This window comes from Spea bombifrons, chromosome 12, assembly GCF_027358695.1.
Source record: "Spea bombifrons isolate aSpeBom1 chromosome 12, aSpeBom1.2.pri, whole genome shotgun sequence".
In the NCBI taxonomy this organism is placed as follows: domain Eukaryota; kingdom Metazoa; phylum Chordata; class Amphibia; order Anura; family Pelobatidae; genus Spea; species Spea bombifrons.
In genome coordinates, this window is record NC_071098.1 from 26012806 (window position 1) to 26040168 (window position 27363).

The 27363-nt window shown below is 43.5% G+C and overlaps 2 long non-coding RNA genes across 2 annotated transcripts; both read right to left on the bottom strand.

The window, feature by feature from the left end:
- Positions 1–22399: 22399 nt before the first annotated feature.
- On the bottom strand, positions 22400–22791 carry LOC128469585 (uncharacterized). The gene is made up of 2 exons (XR_008345963.1): positions 22500–22791; positions 22400–22462 (listed from the first exon to the last, which is right to left on the bottom strand). It is a non-coding gene; the product is annotated as an uncharacterized LOC128469585 (long non-coding RNA).
- Positions 22792–26253: 3462 nt separating this feature from the next.
- On the bottom strand, positions 26254–26661 carry LOC128469637 (uncharacterized). The gene is made up of 2 exons (XR_008345975.1): positions 26364–26661; positions 26254–26326 (listed from the first exon to the last, which is right to left on the bottom strand). It is a non-coding gene; the product is annotated as an uncharacterized LOC128469637 (long non-coding RNA).
- Between the last annotated feature and the right edge of the window lie 702 nt (positions 26662–27363).

The following is a 27363-nucleotide window of genomic DNA, read 5'->3' on the forward strand; positions in this document are numbered from 1 at the left end:
TGTACTTCATATTCTCCGTGAGAGTCTACCAAAAGGGAACGAGGATGGGGAGTATATTTAGTGAATTTATTACATACCAGAGGTTTAAGTAGAGAAACATAAAATGTACGAGGTATCCTCAGAGAAGTAGCTTGTAAGTAACAGGGTTAATCTTGCGGACAATATGAAATAGATCAATGTATCAACTTACTTAAAAAAGGCCTAAAATTTGCCCCAGCCAAAGACCCAAATCAATTTGAATTATTTCTTGACACTCAGAAATATAGACCAGAAAGACAAGGTATAAATAGAGATATCACCATAGAAAGACAGGACACAAACAACACTATAGAAGAATTTACACACACTGAACTTTAACCCAAATCCAAATTTTACCCTCATAATGAAAGTAGCGAACATATAGGGGTTTTCACAGACCTGATACTAAAAGACATTGAACAATTAGGAAACAAAACTAAAACACATAATTTTAATGAAAATTAACAATTGGCGTTACGTTCCCTAAAAGATAAACATAATATAGTAGTTAAACAGGCGGACAAAGGAGGAGCTACTGTGGTCATGGATCACTTATATTATATAAAAGAATCTAAGTGAATTTTAGAGGATACCACCACATACAACAAATTAAGTAAAGATCCTACAAAAGATTTTAGTATAGCTCTATACGATATATTAGAAAAGGGTTTGGAACAAGGAGTCCTAAACAAGAAGGAATATAACTACTTGAGAAAGGAACATCCGAAATGACCAGTGTTCTACTTCCTACCCAAGTTACATAAGAACCTCAAGGAACCACTGGGTAGACCCATCATAAGTGGCATCGACTCCTTAACATGCAATACATTAGAATACGTGGACCACTTTCTACAAAAATATGTCACCAAGTGTAACAAATCATTTTTATACTTTTATTTTGTTCTGCACATCTTAGGCCTGAATGCAACTTGAGTGCTGGGAACATATGGTATCAATTAAGTGACGTAGCTTAGAGGGTCTTCTGTGGAATGCTGGTGTATCATATGACTGTTCCAATAGGATTCCTTTACGTATACCCTAACCAAATGTAAAGGGGTATAAATTGGCATGACGACAAGGACAAGGTCTCTTTCCACGCTCTCACCTTCATCTCACCAAGAATATTGAACCTACAGTACCTTTTATCATCATTTGTTCCAGCATCGGTACTGTATGAATTGATAATTTTTTATTGAATAAACCTGATTAATAGACATAGAAGCTGTGGTCTTGATTGCTGTTTGATCACTGGAGAAGTTTAGATATTCAAGACAAAGAATATTCTAACACCAAGATCCCAGCATATCTGAAGGACACTACTCACCTTCTCAATACACTCAGGGAAATACAGTGGTCCCCAGGGTGGATATGGGCCACTATGGATGTCTCTTCCTTATATATTGTAATCAACCACAAACAAGGAATAGAAGCTATAAATCTTACCCTATCCAGAGATGCCAATATGAAACCATTACAAAGATCCTTCATTCTGGAATGCATTAATTACATTCTGAAGTATAATTATATAACTTTGCGGTACAGCGATGGGCACCAGGTTCGCACCTAGTTATGTGAATCTGTTCGTAGTGGAATGGGAAAACAACTTCATATGGAATAATAACCCACACGGTGCGGACCTGGTGCTCTGGAAGAGATATATCGACAACATACTGATCATTTGGAAAGGGACAGAGGACAACTTGAAAACATTCATACAATATACTAACAATAATGAATTTAACCTAAAATTCACCTCCAACATTCAGACTGAAAAGATTGAATTTCTGGATGTAGAACTATTCTCTGAAGGTAATACCATATGCTCAAGAAACTACACCAAGCCGACAGATAAGAATGGATACATCCATTACACTAGTTCCCACCATCCTAGGTGGCTCAACAAGATACCAAAAGGCCAGCTAATGAGAATTAGAAGAAATTGCTCGAAAGATGAGGATTTTGAAACAAAAACTGAAGAAATTAAACAGAAGTTTATTGAAAAGAAATATTCGGTCGTGAGGTTAAATAGCAGCCTGCGACAGGTAGAAAATATAAATAGACAGCAACTATTGGAGGGGAAAAGGAAAGACACAGAAACATCAAAAGATTTTAGTTTCTCATTTTTTACTCAGTACAATACCCAAGCTAACAAAATTAAAAAGATTCTAGAGAGACATTGGCACATACGTAAAAACAATGATATTCTAGGTACTGTAATACCAGATAAACCACAAATCATCTTTAGAAAAACAGGGTCACCTAAAACTATCTTGGCTCCTAGTATTCTACCAAAACAAGAAAACAAACAAAACCCACAATCATTCTTAGGGGACAAACCCAAGGGATTCCACAAATGTGGTCACTGTAAAATGTGCACATTTTTACCGAGAAAGATAGATCATTTTATAGGCTCAACAACGGGTCAGACATACACGATAAAACATTTTATCAACTGTTTGTCTAAAAACGTAGTTTACCTACTAGAGTGCGGATGTGGCCTCCAATATGTAGGTAGGACAACTAGACCTATGAAGGAAAGGATCCTAGAACAGAATGGATCTTCGAATTAAAAACTTTTAAAAAGGGAGGTCTTAACATGGAGCTAGATATTTTAGCACATATCTGAACTTAACATACGGATTAGCCAGTTTTTCTATTACATATATTTATGACAGGGAGAATCAATTAATGGTGACAAGCCCCATTATATCCATTTCGTTGTATGCAACAAGAGACAATATGACTAATAATGCCAAGAAACTTGTTTTTCAAACAAAAAACATTTTATTAGTCTAGAATATACATCTTTATAAGAAATGCCCTTTTTTATTTCATTTTATTTTATTTTATTCCTATATGCACTTAATTACATTCGGCACCGGGGTTTCTTCTATCCACAAAGGAAACAGATGTAGCTTTAATCATAAGGGAACTCTTTATCTCTTAATTTTTCCACTTTCTCTTCCTCTTCTCCTGCAAAATATTTCGGGGTCCTCCTCTCCGGCTCACATCACCTACTAGATAAAAATCTATGTATAAAAATCCATGGATAAATATTACTATTATAGTCTATTTTACGATCACAATCTTTTACCCTACCATCTTAACATTCACTTTACAAATGATCATGATCATTTACCCGACTGTCCTAACACTTATTTGTCTCACCGAATACTCACCTTGAAGAGATCTGCGTAAGCCCAGGACAGATGACATCGGGTCAAACGGACGCACTGACGTCAGACGCATAGGCGTCGAAGACACTCCTGAGGAAGCCGCTTTTGGTGAAACGTGTCGAGAGGAACACGGATAGAGCTCTTTTCTTGTTACTACGGACATTTTTTACTTTGATTTTATTTGATTTTAACGGTGTATGATTCCTCTAAGAGAACTACACACACGCACATTGCATTTTATAATTCAACTGGGCAAGGGCCCAGAATAAATTATTTTCGCCAATATACACTGGTTGGTGGATGAGTTTATTCACTTACCTGCTATACATCCCGTGACTGCAAAGGATTGAGGAAACAAAACCATCAGACGACAACTAACTTCTAAACGCTTGACACATCAGTAACAACTGTAAGTGTACATCTATTCTGGCATGCCAGAACTAATAACGTTACCACACCATTGTGTTTTTTATGTCGTTGTTTTTCCTCGTATATATACTTCACACACGGATCGCGGTGGGTTTGTTCATGGATCTAGACCAGCACATCCATATTGTGAGTGCATAAATATACCATACATAAGACCACTGTGTCTCTACTACTATACTATCATAGTCTTTTTTTGTTTATATCTCCATTGGCAACCGGTTTACACAAGCGCCCCCTAGTGGACCAAAATTATCATTCCAACACCAGGAGTGTGTTGTTACAGGTTTGCAGCTGGGTATCTGGGAAAAGAAAGAAAGGAAAGTATATACTTTATTCTTGATAACACCCCCTTTTACACTGGTCTTTACACTTTTTCAGTTCTTATATTCAATGTATCTAGGAGCCAGGTTCATGGAAGGGACCTTGAGTTTAATGTTCCTTGTGGATAGCCATACTCTTATCGCCATTCGTATAAGAAGGAGCTAACCGACGATGCTGATTAGCCTGGTGTTTATAGGTATCAGCGGCTTTTGACAGAGCTTGACATACCGAATTCCACAGAGGAGGAAACATAATGATCAACAGCTGGTACAGAGGAAGTTTCGAAGAGTCCGGTAACACAATAGGATGGTAACCATTGTTACAGAAAAACTGAGAAACTTTGGAGGCTTCATGGATCGAATTATTCCTAGCAAATTCAGCCCAGGGCAAAAGTTGAGACCAATCATCTTGGTGGCCACCCACAGAAGGTAATTTCGTATGAGGAATGAAATGAGCCATTTTAGAGAATCGATCTACAATGACAAAAATGACGGTGTTGCCTTTGAACGGTGGCAGCTCCACAATAAAATCCACTGCAGGTGAGTCCAGGGGCGTGATGGAACCGGCAACGGTTGAAGTAATCCTATAGATTTAGAATGCAAACCTTTGGCAGTGGTGGAAGGAACACAGGAACCATAAACTCGTTACAGTCCTTATCCATAGTAGGCCACCAAAATTGTCTTCCTATAATCTCCTTAATACGGCGAGCACAAGGGTGTCCAGAAGGCAGAGACGTATGGGCCCAACTCAACACTTCTTCCCTATAGGCTGCGGGAACAAATAAGGTATCAGTTGGCTATTTACTGTGAACAGGAGCTTTGGACTGAAACTTAAGAATGCGAGAAACTAGCGTTGATGTCACCTGAGTCTTAACGGAAGCAATGATCTGGGAAGGAGCTAGGATGGGTTCTGGAGTAGGTTTAGAATTAGAGATAGCATCAAATTGTCTGGAAAGAGCATCAGCTTAAATATTCTTGGAACCAGGTCGATATGAAATAAGAAATTGAAACCAGGAGAGAAAAAGCTACCATCTAGTCTGCTGAGGGTTGAGTCTTTAAGCTCTACTCAGATATTCTAAATTCTTGTGATCCGTTAGAATAGTAATGGGGTTCCTGGCTCCCTCAAGGAGATGTCTCCATTCCTGAAGGAACATAATAATGCCCAAACTGTAGCAATGTTATACAAGCAACCTGCAGAGGGTGCTAGAGAGTTCAGTGTGAGTTGTAGTAACTAGAATTTGGAGCTAACCAGCTCGGCATGGTAGTTGTATGTTAGGAAGCTATGCATAATAAAGAAGCCTTTTTTACCCTTAACTGAGAGCGCATCAATCTATGCATAGGAGGTATCTGGATAATACTGAATTTCTAAACTGTAAAAGAAAACCTGGAGTTTTTGAGCAATATACAGCAGAGGCACAGAGAGGCCTTCAGAGCACTGGGAAGCCTGTTTGAGTAGCAGACTTATATACAACAGAGAACACTGTAAGTAAGCTTACTGATTATATCATGGAAGCTGTTCTAAAACAACCAGAAAGCTTGAATCTCAGTGCTGCTAACTTACTGGAGTCAAGCTATCAGACACTTTCAAATCAGTGGTCATGCCATCAGACGCTTTTTCTTTAGATTAGCAAAAGATGCCTTAGACCTGGAAATGTGATTACAATCATATAATGTTACAATTTTTAGTGGACTTTGCAGAGTTCTCACACAAATATATCTCCCTGCAAAATTAGATACGTTTATTAAACAATTTAAAGGTAAATATCCGCTCATATCTAGCAAATTACCTTTTTTAGGTGAATTAAAGTTTTATTGAAAATTTTTGAAAACATGGATAAACATAATACATCAAGACAATAGGGGGAAAGACATAATAATGAGGGTGGGGTAATGGGGCAGACAAAAAGTCGAGATCTTAAGAGCAGCGGCAATATTCTATCACAGCATGTTTACACAAGTCTGAGTAGCGCTCGGTTGAGAAGCAATGCGGAGTGAGGGCAAGGTCAGTCAGACCGCGTTGGCAAGGTGCCGCGTGCCTCCGTGAGAGACCCACATGAAAACGATAACAGGAACAGACCGACGCGAACAAGAATGAGGGAGGAAGGGGGAGGGGAAGGGAGACGGGGGGAAGGAACGGCAAGGGGAGAAGGAACAGTAAACACCGGGAGGGAAGAAGTGCAATAGCAAGAAGTGAGAGCAGCATGGCAGAGGGGAGGGAAAGACACCCAAACGCCCAGTGGGCGATCACTCCCGAAGCAGGGAGGCCAAAACGGGAGAAGATTGGAAGGACAACCAGCTAGCCCACACCACAGTATACGACTCCATCCTGTCCGAAGCCAGATGTACCATCTCCTCCAAGCCCCGAATCTCCTCCACACGAATGACCCATTGGCGCAACGAGGGAACCTCAGAACGTTTCCAATAAAGGGGGATGAGGCTGCGAGCCGCATTGAGAAGGTGGCGAAGGACAGAACGCTTCATCAGCCCCAAGGAGCGCTCCGAGTGAAGAAGGAGGCCCAGTCCCGGAGAAGGCCGAAGCGGCTCACCCGTCACCTCCTCCAGACAGCGAAATATCCCAGTCCAGTAGGGCTGAAGTCGAGAGCAGCTCCACCAGATGTGCAGGTAAGTGCCCCTCTCCACCCCACACCTCCAACAAAGCGGATCACTCCCCGGCATAACCCTACTGATAGCAACCGGAGTCCTATACCAACGAGACATCAGTTTATAAGCGGTTTCTTGGTACCGCGACGCAATAGAACATTTGTGCGCCAAGACGCAAATCTTCTCCCACTCCTGAGCTGTAAGCACCGCACCAAGCTCAGCCTCCCACTTCCCCATAAACGCCGGAGGAACCAAAGAGTCCACTTCCAGAAGAAGGCGGTAAATTGCAGAGATCCCACCTCTAAGGAGGCGATCCCGGCCAGCAAGCTGTTCGAACGGGGTGAGGGGCCGAGTAACATGATGTTTGCCTGGGAGAGACCGTACATATCTCGCCATCTGGGCGTAGCGAAAGCGTTGTAGCAGGGTGCCCTGAATGGTAGGACTAACATGGTCAAAAGCCACAGGGGCATCACCATCCCAGACGGTCGAAACTGTGGCGTCACGGGGCAGTCCCAACGTTGGAAGATAACCGACCTCCAGACCCGGGGCAAAGTCCGGGATGCCAGCAAGTGGAGTAAGCGGCGACGGAAAGGAGGAGAGAGAGCGCCGCTAACACACCGCCTCCGCCACACCCCCCAGGTCGCCTGCACAAAGGGGTTCAGACTGAGGGAGGACTGAAGCGCCTCGGGGCGGAGCCCCAAGCTGCCCCCGAGGGGTATACGCGTATCAGACTGTTCCATTGCCACCCAAAGCTTGGAGGCCGGACGGAATCTCCACTCAAGGAAACGCAATAAATGGGCAGCACGATAGTAGCCAATGAAGTCGGGCAGAGAAAGACCCCCTCTATCTTTCGGGCGCGTTAGCAGCATGTAACTGAGCCTAGGACGACTGCCCCTCCAAACATATCGCGTCACTAGCGCACGTAAGTCCAAGAAAAAAGACTTTGGGACGACAATCGGCAGGGTCTGAAAAAGATACAGGACTCTCGGGAGGACATTCATTTTGATCACACTGACCCGCCCGTGCCAAGAGAAATGAGGGAAGTTCTATCGAGCAAGATCGGCGCGTAACTGTTGGAGAAGTCGGGGAAAGTTTACCCTGTAGATTGACGCAAGATCCCTGGGAAGTTGCACCCCTAGATACTTAAGATGGTCCGGACACCACCTGTAGGGAAATGAAGCGCATACAGCGCGTGATTCAGCCGCCGACAGAGACACGTCCAGAACCTCCGATTTATCGGTATTAATCTTAAAATGGGAGAGGGATCCATAGGTCCGCAGTGCAGCGTGGATGTGGGGAAGGGAAACGACAGGCTGGGAGATCGTGAATAACAAATCATCCGCGTAGGCAGAGACCTTGTACTCGCGGCCAGAACAGATCAGACCGCGGATGCTAGGATTGTTCCTGATTGCCTCCAAAAAAGGTTCAAGAGAGACAGCAAAGAGAAGCGGAGACAGGGGGCAGCCCTGCCGCGTCCCATTGTGGATGGGGAAAGAGGCCGTGAGGGCCCCATTCAGTCGTAGACACGCCGAAGGGGATGAGTACAGCGCCATTATCCAGTGGAGCCAGGCCTGCCCGAATCCCATGGCGCGTAGGGTCTGGAACATAAAGTCCCAAGCGACCCTATCGAACGCCTTCTCCGCGTCAGTAGACAAGAGGAGAATTTTCTGTCCGGTCGAGCGAGCCAGGTGAATCGTGTTAAGAGCTCGATAGGTCCCATCTCGTCCCTCCCCGTCATGAAGCCCGACTGGTCAGGATGGATCAGAGAGCCCAGCACCCCCTGCAGCCTAGTGGCCAGCACTTTTGCGAAGATTTTCAAGTCGCAGTTCAAGAGGGAAATGGGCCTATTACTTTGGCAGAGCAGCGGATCTTTACCCTCCTTCGGCAAGACAGTGATTGTGGCCATCAGAGAATGGGGGTGCAGGAGCTCCCCCAGCCGCAACGCGTTAAGGAGCTTCGTGAAAGGAACCCCCAACTGCCCCCAAAACGTGCGGTAGTAGCGGAGGGGGAGGGGTAAGCAGGACGTAAGGCCCTCGGGCGTTTTAATCCTACTAATGAACAACGACTGCTGTTTGGCACGCATGGCCCGGGCCAGTAGCCGCCCACTCTTATTACCGTGCTCATAAAAAAGGGAACGGGTACGGAGGAACGTCCGCTGAATATCCTGGTTAAGCAGCGATGTTAAATGAAGTCGCAGGTCGTTCAATTCCAGGTAGGTGTGTTCATCACAAGAGCGCTTGTGAAGCGTCTCCAGGACGGCTATCCTCTGAGTGAGGTCCGCGATCTCACGGGTTCGAAGTTTCTTGCGGGCTGAAGCCTTACCGATAAATAGGCCCCTAACGGTGCATTTGTGAGCTTCCCACACCGTGGGCAAAGCCACCTCCGAGTCAACATGATCCCGGAAATACAACGCTAATTGGTCGGACACCTCCTGAACAAAAGCAGCTTCAGAAAGTAGGGAATCATTCAGACGCCAAGAGGTGACAGTGGGCCGATAAAGGCAAGCCCGGAGACGCAGAGTCACTGGGGAGTGATCCGAAATTGTAGACACCGCAATAGAGCATTGCTCAGCAAGGCCCAAGTGATAGTATTCCATAAGGATAAGGTCTATCCTAGAATAAGTGCGATGCGGGGCAGAATAGCAGGTGTAGTCCCGCTCCCCTGAGTGGAACGCCCGCCAACAATCAACCAGGCGATACTTCCCCAAGAGTGAGTTAAACTGTTTGACATGGGACGGAGGGGCACCAGCGGCACGCGAAGTAGAGTCAAAGCGAGGGTCAGGCGTCACATTAAAGTCCCCCCCCACCAACAGGATGCCCTCCTTAAAGGCCATGAGCTTACGGAGTATGCGCGACAGGGTAGAGCATTGTCTCTGGTTGGGCAGGTACACGGAAGCGAACGTGAAAACTTGATCCAGGATCGTGCCCTTGACAAATGTGTATCTACCATCAGGGTCAATCTGGGAAGCAGACAGGAGGAAGGGGGTCCGGCGGGAAATAAGGACCGCCGTCCCACGTGACTTAGAGCCAGAATAGTTACTGCAGTATACCTGCGGGTAGGCCGGGTGACGGAGGGAAGGAGCATCCGCCCCGCGAAGATGGGTCTCTTGTAGGAGAACCACAGAAGGGGCGGGGTTACGAAAGCTCCGGAACACCCGAGACCTCTTCTCAGGAGAGTTAAGGCCCCTCACGTTGAGACTCAAAACCTCAAGGTTTGACTGGCGAAAGGCGGGGGCAGGGGAGGGCATAGCGAGGAGTCAGAGAAGGAAAGGAGAGAAAAGTCAAGGGGGGAAGCAGGGGTAAAAGAGAGGAGGAGGGGAGAAGAGAAAGAAAGAGAGAGAAAGAGAAGAAGAAAAGAAAAAAAAAAAAAGGGGGGGGGAGGGTAAGGTAAAAGAGGGGAGGTAGGAAGGGAGCACAATAGGAGAAGGAGGGGAGCACAACACGAGAGGGGGAACACTGAACACAAAAACGTAAGCAAGCGCTAGTAGCGCGCAACAGCAGGAATCGGCGAGAGCAAAGGCGTTGCAGCCAATCTCTCAAAGTACGGGATACCGATCTGCAAGGGGTAAATGGAAGCGCTACTGCAAGTGGCAGCAAGGCAGAAAACTGAAAAACGTGAAGTAAAAACTCCGCAGTACTTCGCAGTACTTCGCAGCCATAGCTCACATAGTGAAAGGAACCAAAACCATCCGGAACAGAACTAAAAAAGCCCAAAACATATCATCGAACATTCGGACCAAACTCCCCAGAGGCGAAGCGCATGTGGGAGTAGTACAGATAACAGGTGTCGAAACGTAAGGAGCAAGACTAGCAGTGACCCCAAAATATGTACCAGGTGCGGACGGAGTCTGGCCCCCTCGGAGGTAGAGAAAAAAAAAAAAAAAAACCGTGATCAGGGAGCGATGCCGTACAGCATGCTCGGGTAGCCCACAAAACCCTCCAACTTAGCAACCAACCCGCAAATGTGTACAAATCATATTAGTTATAGGAACAACAGAGCAAATGAAGAAAACATCTGGTTATCAAATATAATCAGGTACATACAGTAGCCACCCAGCGGAAGGTCAAGTGTAATGCATTTATGTAGTGCAAGGCGTACATAGATAGATAAAATAAGAAAAAAAAAAAAAAAAAAAAAAAACGTGGTCAGGGAGCGATGCCGTACAGCATGCTCGGGTGGGCCACAAAACCCTCCAACTGAGCAACCAACCCGCAAATGCGTACAAATCGTATTAGTTATAGGAACAACAGAGCAAATGAAGAAAAACATCAGGTTATCAAATATAATCAGGTACATACAGTAGCCACCCAGCGGAAGGTCAAGTGTAGTGCAAGGCGTACATATATAGATAAAATAAAAAAAATAAAAAATAAAAAAAAAAACGTGATCAGGGAGCGATGCCGTACAGCATGCTCGGGTGGTCCACAAAACCCTCCAACTTAGCAACCAACCCGCAAATGTGTACAAATCATATTAGTTATAGGAACAACAGAGCAAATGAAGAAAACATCTGGTTATCAAATATAATCAGGTACATATAGTAGCCACCCAGCGGAAGGTCAAGTGTAATGCATTTATGTAGTGCAAGGCGTACATATATAGATAAAATAATAAAAAAAAAAAAAGAAAAAAAAAAAAAAAAAAAAAGGAAACGAACCCCGTGACTAGGGGGCAATACCATATTACATGCTAGGATGGCCCAGAAGACCCTCCAACCGAGCAACCAACCCGCAAATGTGTACAAATCATATCAGTTATAGGAACAACAGGGCAAAGGGAGAAAACATCCACTGGCTATCAAATATAATCAAGTATAACCAGTAGCCACCCAGCGGAAGGCCAAGTGTAGTGCATTTATGCAGTGCAAGGCGCATATATATAAATAAATAAAAAAAAAACCAAAAAAAAAACCAAGGCAGTTCATTTGGTCAGGGACGTGCCGAACAATAACAGGAGAGTAGAACAGCAATCGGAAGTGCGGCAAAGCAGCGCAGCATCAGACAATCAAGTCCGGCAGTGCAAGAGTCAGAGGCTCACATTTCAAGTTCTGGTGAGAGCAGGAGCGAACACAAAAAAAAAACAAAAACAAAAACAAAAAAAAAACAAAAAAACAAAAAAAAACTAAAAAAAAAAAACCCTCACACCCCCAAGGGAATTGCATAGAGACGAATATGAACAGGTACGTCACAGGTTACTCCTCAGGCGCCGTGGGATAACGTCTCCCATCATCCACGTCTCCTCCCCGCCTCGGCCTGGATCGCCTCCGCGCCGGAACATCACGGGAAGCAGGAACTGAGGAAAACCCCGCAAGGGCCCAGTCGTCAACGTGTGGAGTAGGTATTCCTAACGCGAGGGTCACCTCCGCTACATCACGGTGTGTCTTCACGTGAAAAGTGGAGCCTCCATGTAAAACAGAGAGCTGGAAGGGGAACCCCCAGCGGTATCGAATGCCCCGGTCCCGGAGCAAAGACGTAAGCGGCCGCAGCAGTCGTCGGTTGCGCAAAGTGATCGCGGAGAGATCCTGGAACAGCGCCAATTGTTGGCCTTCGAAGGTAAGTGAGCGCAAATTACGCGCCGTATTCATGACTTCTTCTTTCACAGTAAAGTCCTGAAAACAACAAATTACGTCTCTGGGTGGATCTGTGGGCCTACCGCGGGGCCGCAAAGCGCGATGCACTCTATCCAGGCGTATGGGAGAGTCCAGGTCGCGGCCCAACACCGTGTTAAAGAGCCGTTGCAGCAGCGCCCGGAGGTCTTCAGGACCGTTAGTTTCACGCAGGCCCCGCACCCGCGCGTTGTTGCGCCTACCTCTGTTTTCGAGGTCCTCTACCGATCGCCGCAGTTCTGTCGCCAGGCCGGTCAGATGAGAGGTCGTCCGCTGCAGTTCCAACACCTGTTGCGCGGTACGAGTATGCGAATCCTCGAGGTGAGTAGTTCGCCACTCCACGCCAGCCATATCCGCAACCTCTTCATGTAAGGTGCGCTTGACCTCCGCGATCAGGTTGCTGAAGTCGGCCTTAGTAGGTAGGGACCGGAACAACTCCTGCAATGCCTCAGCCGATGGGGACGCTCCGGCGGGTGGCGGCGAACGCGAAGGCTCCTCAGACAACGTGGTACTGGCCGGTGAGGACGCCATGTTGAGCGACGGGGGCTGCGTGTCTAAGACCGCAGGAGTCTGGAAATAAGTGCGGAGCGAGAGCCCCGACGAGCTCGGTCGCGGCTCAGGTGGTTCCTGGCGCAGGGAAGAACGTTTGGGTTTGCCCATGGTGGTCCGTATCGCCGGATGGGTGCGGATTGTAGTGAGCAGGCTGCGGAGCTAAGGGATCAAGCAGCCATCTTCCAGCTAGGCAAGCCACGCCCCCGAAAATTACCTTTTTTTACATTTCTGCATATATTACAAAATTCCACCGTTGGACCAACACATTTACACTGCACATATCTCACACACACACCCCTATATAATATGTTACAATATGGTGCATTTTTACTGTGGAAATTTAAAGATATAGCACCCCAAATATCATCGCAGTACTTGATAAATGTCATATTTCAACATTCTACATGGGGTTAAAAAAAATTCCCCCATTGGACCAATACAGTTACACTGCACATATCTCAAACACAACCCCCTCTATTATTTCTGAGAATATGGTGCATTTTTACTGTGGAAATTTAAAGCTATAGTGCCCCAAATATCAGCCCGGTAGACAGCAACCGTAATTTTTCAACATTCTACATGGGGTTGAAAAAAATTCCCCCATTGGACCAATACAGTTACACTGCAGATATCTCAAAGACATGCCCCTCTATTGTTTCTGAGAATATGGTGCATTTTTACTGTGGAAATTTAAAGCTATAGCGCCCCAAATATTAGCCCAATACATAGCAAATGGGATTTTTCTAAAATCTACAGAGGGTTAAAAAAAATTCCTCCATTGGACCAATTCAGTTACAGCGCAAATATCTCAAACACACCATCCTCTATGATTTCTGAGAATATGGTGCATTTTTACTGTGAAAATTTAAAGCTATTGCGCCCCAAATATCAGCCCAGTGGACAGCTAATGGGATTTTTCAACATTCTACAGGGGGTTAAAAAAAATTCCCCCATTGGACCAATACAGTTACACTGCAGATATCTCAAACACATGCCCCTCTATTATTTCTGAGGATATGGTGCATTTTTACTGTGGAAATTTAAAGCTATAGCGCCCCAAATATTAGCCCAATACATAGCAAATGGGATTTTTCTAAAATCGACAGAGGGTTAAAAAAAAATCCTCCATTGGACCAATACAGTTACACTGCAGATATCTAAGGGGTAGTAGAACTATTATTAAACACTCATCTACAGATACCAGACAAGCCAGAAGGCTTGTTTTTCCCTCAGAAAGCTCCTGATCGAGGCATTCCAGCGACACCATTTAAGTTTAGGCTCCTAAACGCTTTTAAAACGGGCGTCCGCCGCCATACAATGTTGACTGTTGACTGCCCGGGGAGGGGCCAGACATGGCCCCCGATGCCGACACTTACCTCTGGGTGGGCTGTGACCGCTCCGGAGAGCGGTCACAGCCGCAGCTGCCGGTGTTCTTCGCCATCAGCAAGATGGCGGCCGCCCTGTAAAAGAAACAAACAAGTTTTAAAAGTTCGCTAGATGGTCTCCAGACCCTCTAGAGAACTCTGGCTCCACTTGCAGGTTGAATACAGGTACTGCATTCAACCATGCAAGTCAATGGAGCCCAGCTTTCTAATCACAGTGTGATTAGTAAAAATAAATTAAAAAATAAAATAAAATTAATAATAATTAGAAAAAAATAGTAAAAAAAAAAACAGTAAAATGTAAAAATAATTTCCCACTGATGTCACTATCAGGGGAACCTTCAAGTTGAAAAAAAAATTTTTAATGGAAACAAAAAAAAGTGCTAACATTTAAAAATAATTATGCAGTGATGTCACTAGATGAACCATCCAGTACCAGCAAAATGTGTAAAAAAAAAGTATAAAAAAATAAAAAAAAAGTATTAAAAAAATAAAATAAAAAAATAAAGTTTATTTATTTTGAGCAAGTGCTAAAATTTCTCAAAAATCTCAACAAAGAGTTAAAATAAAAGCACTTCAAATACCCAAGGGGTGTCTAATATAAAAAAAATGGCTGATGGGGTAAATTGTTACTGTCTCTTACACTCTGGTACTGTCTCGTACACTCTGTTACTGTCTCTTACACTCTGTTACACTCTCTTACACTCTGTTACTGTCTCTTACACTTTGTTACTGTCTCTTACACTCTGTTACTGTCTCTTACACTCTCTTACACTCTCCTACACTCTCCTACACTCTGCTACTGTCTCTTACGCTCTGTTACTGTCTCTTACACTCTACTACACTCTCGTACACTCTGTTACTGTCTCTTACACTCTGGTACTGTCTCGTACACTCTGTTACTGTCTCTTACACTCTGTTACACTCTCTTACACTCTGCTACTGTCTCTTACACTCTCTTACACTCTGCTGCTGTCTCTTACACTCTGTTACTGTCTCTTACACTCTGTTACACTCTCTTACACTATGTAACTGTCTCTTACACTCTCTTACACTCTGTTACTGTCTCCTATACTCTGTTACTGTCTCCTATACTCTGTTACACTCTCTTACACTCTGCTACTGTCTCATATACTCTGTTACTGTCTCTTACGCAGGTTTACGACGTCTACGCGAAGAGATCCCCAAAGACGTTCACAGTATACTGAGATCAATCAGGACTATGTGATCCTAGAGGACGGTATATGCCATGTGACACTCTCTTACACTCTACTACACTCTACTACTGTCTCTTTCACTCTGCTACTGTCTCTTACACTCTGTTACTGTCTCTTACACTCTGTTACTGTCTCTTACACTCTGCTACTGTATCTTACACTCTGCTATTGTCTCTTACACTCTGCTACTGTCTATAATACTATCTTACACTCTGTTACTGTCTATTACACTCTGCTACTGTCTCTTACACTCTTTTACACTCTCCTACACTCTCCTACACTCTGCTACTGTCTCTTACACCCTCTTACACTCTGTTACTGTCTCTTACACTCTGTTACTGTCTCTTAAACTCTGCTACTGTCTATAACACTCTCTTACACTCTGTTACACTCTCTTACACTCTGCTGCTGTCTCTTACACTCTGTTACTGTCTCTTACACTCTGTTACTGTCTCTTACACTCTCTTACACTCTCCTACACTCTCCTACACTCTGCTACTGTCTCTTACACCCTCTTACACTCTGTTACTGTCTCTTACACTCTGTTACTGTCTCTTAAACTCTGCTACTGTCTATAACACTCTCTTACACTCTGTTGCTGTCTCTTAAACTCTGCTACTGTCTATAACACTCTCTTACACTCTGTTACTGTCTATTACACTCTGCTACTGTCTCTTACACTCTCTTACACTATGTTACACTCTGCTACAGTCTATTACACTCTGCTACTGTCTCTTACACTCTGCTATGGTCTCTTACACTCTGCTACTGTCTAGAACACTCTCTTACACTCTGTTACTGTCTATTACACTCTGCTACTGTCTCTTACACTCTCTTACACTCTGCTGCTGTCTCTTACACTCTGTTACTGTCTCTTACACTCTGTTACACTCTCTTACACTCTGTAACTGTCTCTTACACTCTCTTACACTCTGTTACTGTCTCCTATACTCTGTTACACTCTCTTACACTCTGCTGCTGTCTCATATACTCTGTTACTGTCTCTTACACAGGTTTACGATGTCTACGCGAAGAGATCCCCAAAGACGTTCACAGTATACTGAGATCATTCAGGACTATGTGATCCTAGAGGACGGTATATGCCATGTGACACTCTCTTACACTCTACTACACTCTACTACACTCTACTACTGTTTCTTTCACTCTGCTACTGTCTCTTTCACTCTGTTACTGTCTCTTACACTCTGTTACTGTCTCTTACACTCTACTACACTCTACTACTGTCTCTTTCACTCTGCTGCTGTCTCTTACACTCTGTTACTGTCTCTTACACTCTGTTACTGTCTCTTACACTCTGCTATTGTCTCTTACACTCTGCTACTGTCTATAACACTCTCTTACACTCTGTTACTGTCTATTACACTCTGCTACTGTCTCTTACACTCTCTTACACTATGTTACACTCTCTTACACTCTGCTGCTGTCTCTTACACTCTGTTACTGTCTCTTACACTCTGTTACTGTCTCTTACACTCTCTTACACTCTGTTACACTCTCTTACACGCTGTTACACTCTCTTACACTCTGGTACTGTCTCTTACACTCTCTTACACTATGCTACTGTCTCTCACACTCTGCTACTCTCTCTTTCACTCTGCTTCTGTCTCTTACACTCTGCTACTGTCTCTTACGCTCTGTTACTGTCTCTTACTCTCTACTACACTCTCATATACTCTGTTACTGTCTCTTACACTCTGTTACTGTCTCGTACACTCTGTTACTGTCTCTTACACTCTGTTACACTCTCTTACACTCTGCTGCTGTCTCTTACACTCTGTTACTGTCCCTTACACTCTCTTACACTCTCTTACATTCTCCTACACTCTGCTACTGTCTCTTACACCCTCTTACACTCTGTTACTGTCTCTTACACTCTGTTACTGTCTCTTAAACTCTGCTACTGTCTATAACACTCTCTTACACTCTGTTACTGTCTATTACACTCTGCTACTGTCTCTTACACTGTCTTACACTATGTTACACTCTGCTACAGTCTCTTACACTCTGCTATTGTCTCTTACACTCTGCTACTGTCTCTTACACTCTCCTACACTCTGCTGCTGTCTCTTACACTATGTTACTGTCTCTTACACTCTGTTACTGTCTCTTACACTCTCTTACACTCTGTTACTGTCTCCTATACTCTGTTACTGTCTCCTATACTCTGTTACACTCTCTTACACTCTGTAACTGTCTCTTACACTCTCTTACACTCTGTTACTGTCTCCTATACTCTGTTACTGTCTCCTATACTCTGTTACACTCTCTTACACTCTGCTACTGTCTCATATACTCTGTTACTGTCTCTTACACAGGTTTACGATGTCTACGCGAAGAGATCCCCAAAGACGTTCACAGTATACTGAGATCATTCGGGACTATGTGGTCCTAGAGGACGGTATATGCCATGTGACACTCTCTTACACTCTACTACACTCTACTACTGTCTCTTTCACTCTGCTACTGTCTCTTACACTCTGTTACTGTCTCTTACACTCTGTTACTGTCTCTTACACTCTGCTACTGTATCTTACACTCTACTTTTGTCTCTTACACTATACTACTGTCTATAACACTCTCTTACAATCTGTTATTGTCTATTACACTCTGCAACTGTCTCTTACACTCTCTTACACTATGTTACACTCTCTTACACTCTGCTGCTGTCTCTTACACTATGTTACTGTCTCTAACACTCTGTTACTGTCTCTTACACTCTCCTACACTCTGTTACTGTCTTTTACACTCTGCTACTGTCTCTTACACTCTTTTACACTATGATACACTATCTTACACTCTGCTGCTGTCTCTTACACTCTGTTACTGTCTCTTACACTCTGTTACTGTCTCTTACACTCTCCTACACTCTGTTACTGTCTCTTACACTCTCTTACACTCTGCTATTGTCTCTTACACTCTGCTACTGTCTCTTACACTCTGCTACTCTCTCTTTCACTCTGCTTCTGTCTCTTACACTCTGCTACTGTCTCTTACGCTCTGTTACTGTCTCTTACACTCTACTACACTCTCGTACACTCTGTTACTGTCTCTTACACTCTGTTACACTCTCTTACACTCTGTTACTGTCTCTTACACGCTGCTACTGTCTATAAAACTCTCTTACACTCTGTTACTGTCTATTACACTCTGCTACTGTCTCTTACACTCTCTTACACTATGTTACACACTCTGCTACAGTCTATTACACTCTGCTACTGTCTCTTACACTCTGCTATTGTCTCTTACACTCTGCTACTGTCTATAACACTCTCTTACACTCTGTTACTGTCTATTACACTCTGCTACTGTCTCTAACACTCTCGTACACTCTGCTGCTGTCTCTTACACTCTGTTACTGTCTCTTACACTCTGTTACACTCTCTTACACTCTGCTACTGTCTCATATGCTCTGTTACTGTCTCTTACACAGGTTTACGATGTCTACGCGAAGAGATCCCCAAAGACGTTCATAGTATACTGAGATCAATCAGGACTATGTGATCCTAGAGGACGGTATATGCCATGTGACACTCTCTTACACTCTACTACACTCTACTACTGTCTCTTTCACTCTGCTACTGTCTCTTACACTCTGTTACTGTCTCTTACACTCTGTTACTGTCTCTTACACTCTGCTACTGTCTCTTACACTCTGCTACTGTCTATAATACTCTCTTACACTCTGTTACTGTCTATTACACTCTGTTACTGTCTTTTACACTCTCCTACACTCTGTTACTGTCTATTACACTCTCTTACACTCTCTTACACGCTGTTACACTCTCTTACACTCTGTTAATGTCTCATACACTCTCTTACACTCTGCTACTCTCTCTTTCACTCTGCTACTGTCTCTTACGCTCTGTTACTGTCTCTTACACTCTACTACACTCTCGTACACTCTGTTACTGTCTCTTACACTCTGTTACTGTCTCTTACACTCTGTGTAAAAGCTGTAAAAGCTGTTTTATCGAAGATAACAGAAAATTGTATTAGGTTGGTCAGTAAGAGTAAAAAATTAAGGAAACAGCTGTGGTACTCTGCAGAAGTGGCCAAAATCGTGAAAGACAAGAAGTTAGCCTTTAGTAGATACAAAAATACCCAAAGTGAGGAAGATAGACAGATCTATAAAATTAGGCAGAAAGAGGCAAAGAAAGTTATAAAAACTGCCAAATCACAGGCAGAAGAGCGAATTGCCCTATCAGTAAAAAATGGAGATAAAACATTTTTTAGATATATAAATGAGAAAAGGAAAGTTAAACAAGGATTAGTTAGACTAAAAACAAAAGGCATATATGTAGAAGAGGATAAAGGTTTAGCTGACCGCCTCAATGAATATTTCTGTTCAGTTTTTACAGATGAGAATGATGGAATGGGACCTCAGTTGGGAAAAAAGACTGAATCATATGGAATATGTGAGTTTATCGAGGCGGAGGTTTTACTTCAGTTGTCTAAGGTAAAGACAAATAAGTCGATGGGGCCTGATGGGATACACCCCAAGTTATTAAAAGAGCTTGGGGGTGTACTAGCAAAACCGTTAACTGATATATTTAACGAATCATTGGTAACGGGAGTTGTCCCTGGGGATTGGAAAGTAGCGAATGTTGTGCCTATACACAAAAAAGGCAGTAGGGAGGAGTCGGGCAACTACAGGCCAGTTAGTCTTACATCTGTAGTGGGGAAATTAATGGAAACAATGTTAAAGGAAAGGATTGTTGAACATCTGAAGTCACATGGGTTTCAAGATCCAAAACAACATGGGTTTTCCTCAGGAAGATCTTGCCAAACGAATCTTATTGACTTTTTTGATTGGGTGACTAAAGTAATTGATCAAGGTGGTGCAGTAGACATTGCGTATCTGGATTTCAGTAAGGCCTTTGACTCTGTCCCACATAGAAGACTTATAAATAAACTGCAATCTCTGGGTTTAGATCCCAATGTTGTTGAATGGATTAAGGAGTGGCTGAGTGACAGAAAACAGAGGGTTGTAGTGAATGGAGTATATTCAGAACAAGGTCTTGTTACCAGTGGGATACCTCAGGGATCTGTACTTGGACCCATTCTCTTTAATATTTTCATTAGTGATATTGCAGATGGTGTTGATGGAAAGGTATGTTTATTTGCCGACGACACAAAAATTTGCAACAGGGTTGATGTTCCTGGAGGAAGAAGCCAAATGGCAAACGATCTAGGTAAGCTGGAAAAATGGTCAGAGCTGTGGCAATTGGCATTTAACGTGGATAAATGCAAAGTAATGCACCTGGGGCATAAAAACCCAAGGGCAGATTTGGTACTGTCCTAACCTCAACGTGTGAGGAAAGGGATTTAGGGGTAATTATTTCTGAGGATTTAAAGGTAGGCAGACAATGCAGTAGAGCAGCAGGTAATGCTAGCAGAATGCTTGGTTGTATAGGGAGAGGTATTAGCAGTAGGAAGAGGGAAGTGCTCATGCCGCTGTACAGATCACTGGTGAGACCCCACTTGGAGTATTGTGTACAGTACTGGAGACCATATCTCCAGAAGGATATAGATATGTTGGAGAAAGTGCAGAGAAGAGCTACCAATCCTTTTCACTGGTATGCCAGTGAAAAGGATTGGTTTGCCGCGAAGGTGAGATTCAAATCTTTAGCCATGGCTGGTAATCTGAGTGATCCGATAGATAAGTGGACACTCATTTTGTTACATCAGAGGGACCGGAATATATATATATATACTGTATATGTATGTATATTTATGTTTTTTTCAGTGGTATGATTTAATAGTGGGAATTATTAATCCCCCCCCCAGTTTTGACTGTGGTATCTAATGTGCCCCCCCTATATATTGTTCCTGCAGTGCCCCCCAGCTATGGTTGTTTAGTGGAAATGGCTAATATGCAGCTGTCTGCGAATATTATACATAATGGGGCAAAAACCACAACTGGTTAAAACATTGTTTTAATCTGATACCAGTCATAAATGATATTATATAATAATAATAATAATAATAATAATAATTGAAAGCTCTGTTAGTGATGAAGATGGTTCATTGATTAGATGGTTGGGAATCTTAGGATATTCTTAGCTGAAGTCTTTTCCAAAAAACCTTACAGAACATGGGAAATCCGGTGAATTAATATATGACAAAAGCAGGTCAATTGTTCTTTATCTTATTTATTTACATATATATATACTTTGTGATAATTGATGAATAGCACACATCCTGGATGATTAAAAGACCCTTAAGATAAACCCCCTGCGCTGTATACAGTAATAACCTCCCCAGTGCTGTATACAGTAATAACCCCGCCAGTGCTGTATACAGTAATAACCCCGCCAGTGCTGTATGCAGTAATAACCCCCAGTGCTGTATGCAGTAATAACCCCTAGCGCTGTATACAGTAATAACCCCCAGCGCTGTATACAGTAATAACCCCCAGTGCTGTATACAGTAATAACCCCCCAGTGCTGTATACAGTAATAACCCCTAGCGCTGTATACAGTAATAACCCCCCCCCCCCCCAGTGCTGTATACAACAGGCCTCCCTACTGCCTTTCATTCGGCTAATGATGAGACTTTTAAGGTTCTATAAAAGCTAAAGAGCTAGCAATCGGTTACGTCTGGAGTAGAACACCTTGTTGCTGCATCAATCCAGTAATTACCCCAATGCCCCCCGTCTGCACTCGTTATTGGAAGACCCCCTTTCTTCGAAAACAAGAGTCTCTTTGCCTACTAAGCATTGGGCTATCTAGTTAGAACCTGTCTTTGGCCATTAATTGCCAGAACTGTTAGCCCTGAGCATTAAGGTCATCAGAAAATGTAATTCTAAAGGGCCAGAGGCTTAGATGTAAAGTAAAGAGCTTTTAGTTTAGTGACAGGGTAGTAGATGAGTGGAACAGCCTAACAGCGGACATTGTAGAGGATAATACAGTGAGTGATCTGCTGGCAGGTTCCATGTTTTTTATGTTTGCTGTAAAGTAGGGTTTTTTAGTAAATGGTCGGACGGAGCAGGTAGAGAGTTCTGTAGGGTTGGTCCTGGTGATGGAAGGATCTGGTGAGAGTTTATTGTTGAGTCTTACAGATAATATAAGACAGAATCTTGTGTTTAATGCAACGCAACAGTTTTATTTTTAACATACTAACTTATTCTAACTTATTCTAACTTATTCTAACTTATTCTAACTTATTCTACAAAAAACAACAAATGCGATGACTTAATCATCCACACGCATGCCCTTCTTCATAATCCTCCTCTTCCATAATGACAGGAGTCTGCCCAGGAGTCCAGGTGTTTTTTGGCTTGATCTGATCTTGGGTCTCCATTTGCAGGGAAAGCACCCATGTTTGCCAGCCTCCTCTTCTTCCTCATCCTCCTTCTCCTCCTCATTCTCCTTCTTCTCCTTTTCCTCCTCCTCATCCTCCCTCTCCTTCTCCGCCTCCTCCTCTCCCTCTTCCTCCTCATCCTCCTTTTTCTCATCATCCTCCTTGTCTGCATCATCATCAGAAATAATGTTCATATTATATAACCCATATTCTGGGTGAGGAGTAGGGAGGTTGTTGTCCTCCTCCGACTCTTCCTCCTCCTCCTCCTCCTCTTTGTCATCTGGCATTAAGATGAAAACGTCCTCATTTAAGCCAAATGGGTGAGGAGTAGGGAGGTTATTGTCCTCCTCAGGCTCTTCCTCCTCCTCGTCCTCCTCCTCGGTGTCATCTGCAATTAGGATGTAAGAGTCCTCCTCATTAAAGCCAAATGGGCTAGGAGTCGGGAAGTTATTGTCCTCCACCGACTCGTCCTCCTCCTCGTCCTCCTCCTCTGTATCATCTGGCATTAGGATGTAATAGTCCTCCTCATTAAAGCCAAATGGGTTAGGAGTTGGGAGGTTATTGTCCGCCACCGACTCTTCCTCCTCCTCGTCCTCCTCCTCTTCTTCCTCCTCTGTGTCATCTGGCATTATGATGTAACAGTCCTCCTCATTAAAGCCAAATGGGTTAGGAGTCGGGAGGTTATGGTCCTCCACCGATTCTTCCTCATCGTCCTCCTCCTCGTCCTCCTCCTCTGTGTCATCTGGCATTATGATGTAACAGTCCTCCTCCTCAAAGCCAAATGGGTTAGGAGTCGGGAGGTTATTGTTCTCCACGGATTCTACCTCCTCATCCTCATCCTCCTCCTCGTCTTCCTCCTCTGTGTCATCTGGCATTATGATGTAACAGTCCTCCTCCTCAAAGCCAAATGGGTTAAGAGTCGGGAGGTAATTGTCCTCCACCGACTCTTCCTCCTCCTCGTCCTCCTCGTCCTCCTCCTCTGTATCATCTGGCATTATGATGTAGCAGTCCTCCTCCTCAAAGCCAAATGGGTTAGGAGTCGGGAGGTAATAGTCCTCCACCGACTCTTCCTCCTCATCCTCCTCCTCGTCTTCCTCCTCTGTGTCATCTGGCATTATGATGTAACAGTCCTCCTCCTCAAAGCCAAATGGGTTAGGAGTCGGGAGGTAATTGTCCTCCACCGACTCTTCCTCCCCCTCGTCCTCCTCCTCGTCCTCCTCCTCTGTGTCATCTGGCATAAAGATGTAACAGTCCTCCTCATTTAAGCCAAATGGGTTAGGAGTTGGGAGGTTATTGGCCTGCGCGGGGTCATATCCATTATTATCCTCCTCCTCCTCTTCATCACCGGCGATGGTAATGATGGAAAGGCCATCTCTGGTAATGGTTGTGATGGAAATGCCAAAGACATTAACGGTAAGGATGGAAACACCGTAGTACGAAATGTTCATGACTGAAAGGCCATCGTCCATATAGGTGGTGATGAAAATGCCACCTTCAGTGATGGTAAGGACAGAAAGGCCTTCCTCATTAACACCAAATTGTGGAGGTGTTGTGAAATAGTTCGCCTGCAAATAGAAAGAACATAAAACATCTTTTTCTTCACATTTTGATATCGTCATAGAAATAATCTTTGTGTAGAAATGAAATCTGGCCCAAACTATTCATACCTCATCGTATCTCTCATCCATGGTTAATCTCCTGAAGAACACGCTAAGAGCAATGGTACCAAAGCTAGATCTGTAGAACACTCCTGACCACCTGCTGCTCTACTGATGGAAAGCTTTGTCTGATTTGAGCTTACATGGGTATCAACAATGACATCACAAAGATTCTATGACATAATAGTAGGAGCTTGGTGTTGTGAGCAGGGCTTAGTTACTAGATACCAGCAGGATATTTTCTGAATGTTTAATAATAGAATCAGACTAATTGGACTTGGAAGAGCAAACATTTTTTTTGGTTGTATATGAAATAAATAACTAATAACAAAGTAACGATTTGCATTCATTGCCTGTATTAAACAGAACAATTTATAAAGATGTTTTATATAGGAGACAGTAAAAGTAATTGCTTTCTTTATTATATGCTTTGGCTGGTGTGGGTTGGAACATTTACCCCCCATATATATTTACAAACATTTCTGTATTTACCCATTAGGTGAACCTATGGATGGTAGTAGATACATGGAACAGCCGAAGCGGTAGAGGTGTGCCAGTGAAAAGGATTGGTTTGCCGCGAAGGTGAGATTCAAACCTTTAGCCATGGCTGGTAATCTGAGTGATCCGATAGATAAGTGGACACTCATTTTGTTACATCAGAAGGACCGGAATATATATATATACTGTATATGTATGTATATTTATGTTTTTTTCAGTGGTATGATTTAATAGTGGGAATTATTAATCCCCCCCCCAGTTTTGACTGTGGTATCTAATGTGCCCCCCTATATATTGTTCCTACAGTGCCCCCCAGCTATGGTTGTTTAGTGGAAATGGCTAATATGCAGCTGTCTGCGAACATTATATATAATGGGGCAAAAACCACAACTGGGTAAAACATTGTTTTAATCTGATACCAGTCATAAATGATATTATATAATAATAATAATAATAATAATAATGTTGTTAATAATAATAATAATAATAATAATAATTGAAAGCTCTGTTAGTGATGAAGATGGTTCATTGATTAGATGGTTGGGAATCTTAGGATATTCTTAGCTGAAGTCTTTTCCAAAAAACCTTACAGAACATGGGAAATCCGGTGAATTAATATATGACAAAAGCAGCTCAATTGTTCTTTATCTTATTTATTTACATATATATATACTTTGTGATAATTGATGAATAGCACACATCCTGGATAATTAAAAGACCCTTAAGATAAACCTCCACAGTGCTGTATACAGTAATAACCTCCCCAGTGCTGTATACAGTAATAACCCCCCAGTGCTGTATACAGTAATAACCCCCAGCGCTGTATACAGTAATAACCCCCAGTGCTGTATACAGTAATAACCCCTAGCGCTGTATACAGTAATAACCCCCCCCCCCAGTGCTGTATACAACAGGGCTCCCTACTGCCTTTCATTCGGCTAATGATGAGACTTTTAAGGTTCTATAAAAGCTAAAGAGCTAGCAATCGGTTACGTCTGGAGTAGAACACCTTGTTGCTGCATCAATCCAGTAATTACCCCAATGCCCCCCGTCTGCACTCGTTATTGGAAGACCCCCTTTCTTCGAAAACAAGAGTCTCTTTGCCTACTAAGCATTGGGCTATCTAGTTAGAACCTGTCTTTGGCCTTTAATTGCCAGAACTGTTAGCCCTGAGCATTAAGGTCATCAGAAAATGTAATTCTAAAGGGCCAGAGGCTTAGATGTAAAGTAAAGAGCTTTTAGTTTAGTGACAGGGTAGTAGATGAGTGGAACAGCCTAACAGCGGACATTGTAGAGGATAATACAGTGAGTGATCTGCTGGCAGGTTCCATGTTTTTTATGTTTGCTGTAAAGTAGGGTTTTTTAGTAAACGGTCGGACGGAGCAGGTAGAGAGTTCTGTAGGGTTGGTCCTGGTGATGGAAGGATCTGGTGAGAGTTTATTGTTGAGTCTTACAGATAATATAAGACAGAATCTTTTGTTTAATGCAACGCAACAGTTTTATTTTTAACATACTAACTTATTCTAACTTATTCTAACTTATTCTAACTTATTCTAACTTATTCTAACTTATTCTACAAAAAACAACAAATGCGATGACTTAATCATCCACACGCATGCCCTTCTTCATAATCCTCCTCTTCCATAATGACAGGAGTCTGCCCAGGAGTCCAGGTGTTTTTTGGCTTGATCTGATCTTGGGTCTCCATTTGCAGGGAAAGCACCCATGTTTGCCAGCCTCCTCTTCTTCCTCATCCTCCTTCTCCTCCTCATTCTCCTTCTTCTCCTTTTCCTCCTCCTCATCCTCCCTCTCCTTCTCCGCCTCCTCCTCTCCCTCTTCCTCCTCATCCTCCTTTTTCTCATCATCCTCCTTGTCTGCATCATCATCAGAAATAATGTTTATATTATATAACCCATATTCTGGGTGAGGAGTAGGGAGGTTGTTGTCCTCCTCCGACTCTTCCTCCTCCTCCTCCTCCTCCTCTTTGTCATCTGGCATTAAGATGAAAACGTCCTCATTTAAGCCAAATGGGTGAGGAGTAGGGAGGTTATTGTCCTCCTCAGGCTCTTCCTCCTCCTCGTCCTCCTCCTCGGTGTCATCTGCAATTAGGATGTAAGAGTCCTCCTCATTAAAGCCAAATGGGCTAGGAGTCGGGAAGTTATTGTCCTCCACCGACTCGTCCTCCTCCTCGTCCTCCTCCTCTGTATCATCTGGCATTAGGATGTAACAGTCCTCCTCATTAAAGCCAAATGGTTTAGGAGTCGGGAAGTTATTGTCCTCCACCGACTCGTCCTCCTCCTCGTCCTCCTCCTCTGTATCATCTGGCATTATGATGTAGCAGTCCTCCTCCTCATTAAAGCCAAATGGGTTAGGAGTTGGGAGGTTATTGTCCTCCACCGACTCTTCCTCCTCCTCGTCCTCCTCCTCTTCTTCCTCCTCTGTGTCATCTGGCATTATGATGTAACAGTCCTCCTCATTAAAGCCAAATGGGTTAGGAGTCGGGAGGTTATGGTCCTCCACCGATTCTTCCTCATCCTCCTCCTCGTCCTCCTCCTCGTCCTCCTCCTCTGTGTCATCTGGCATT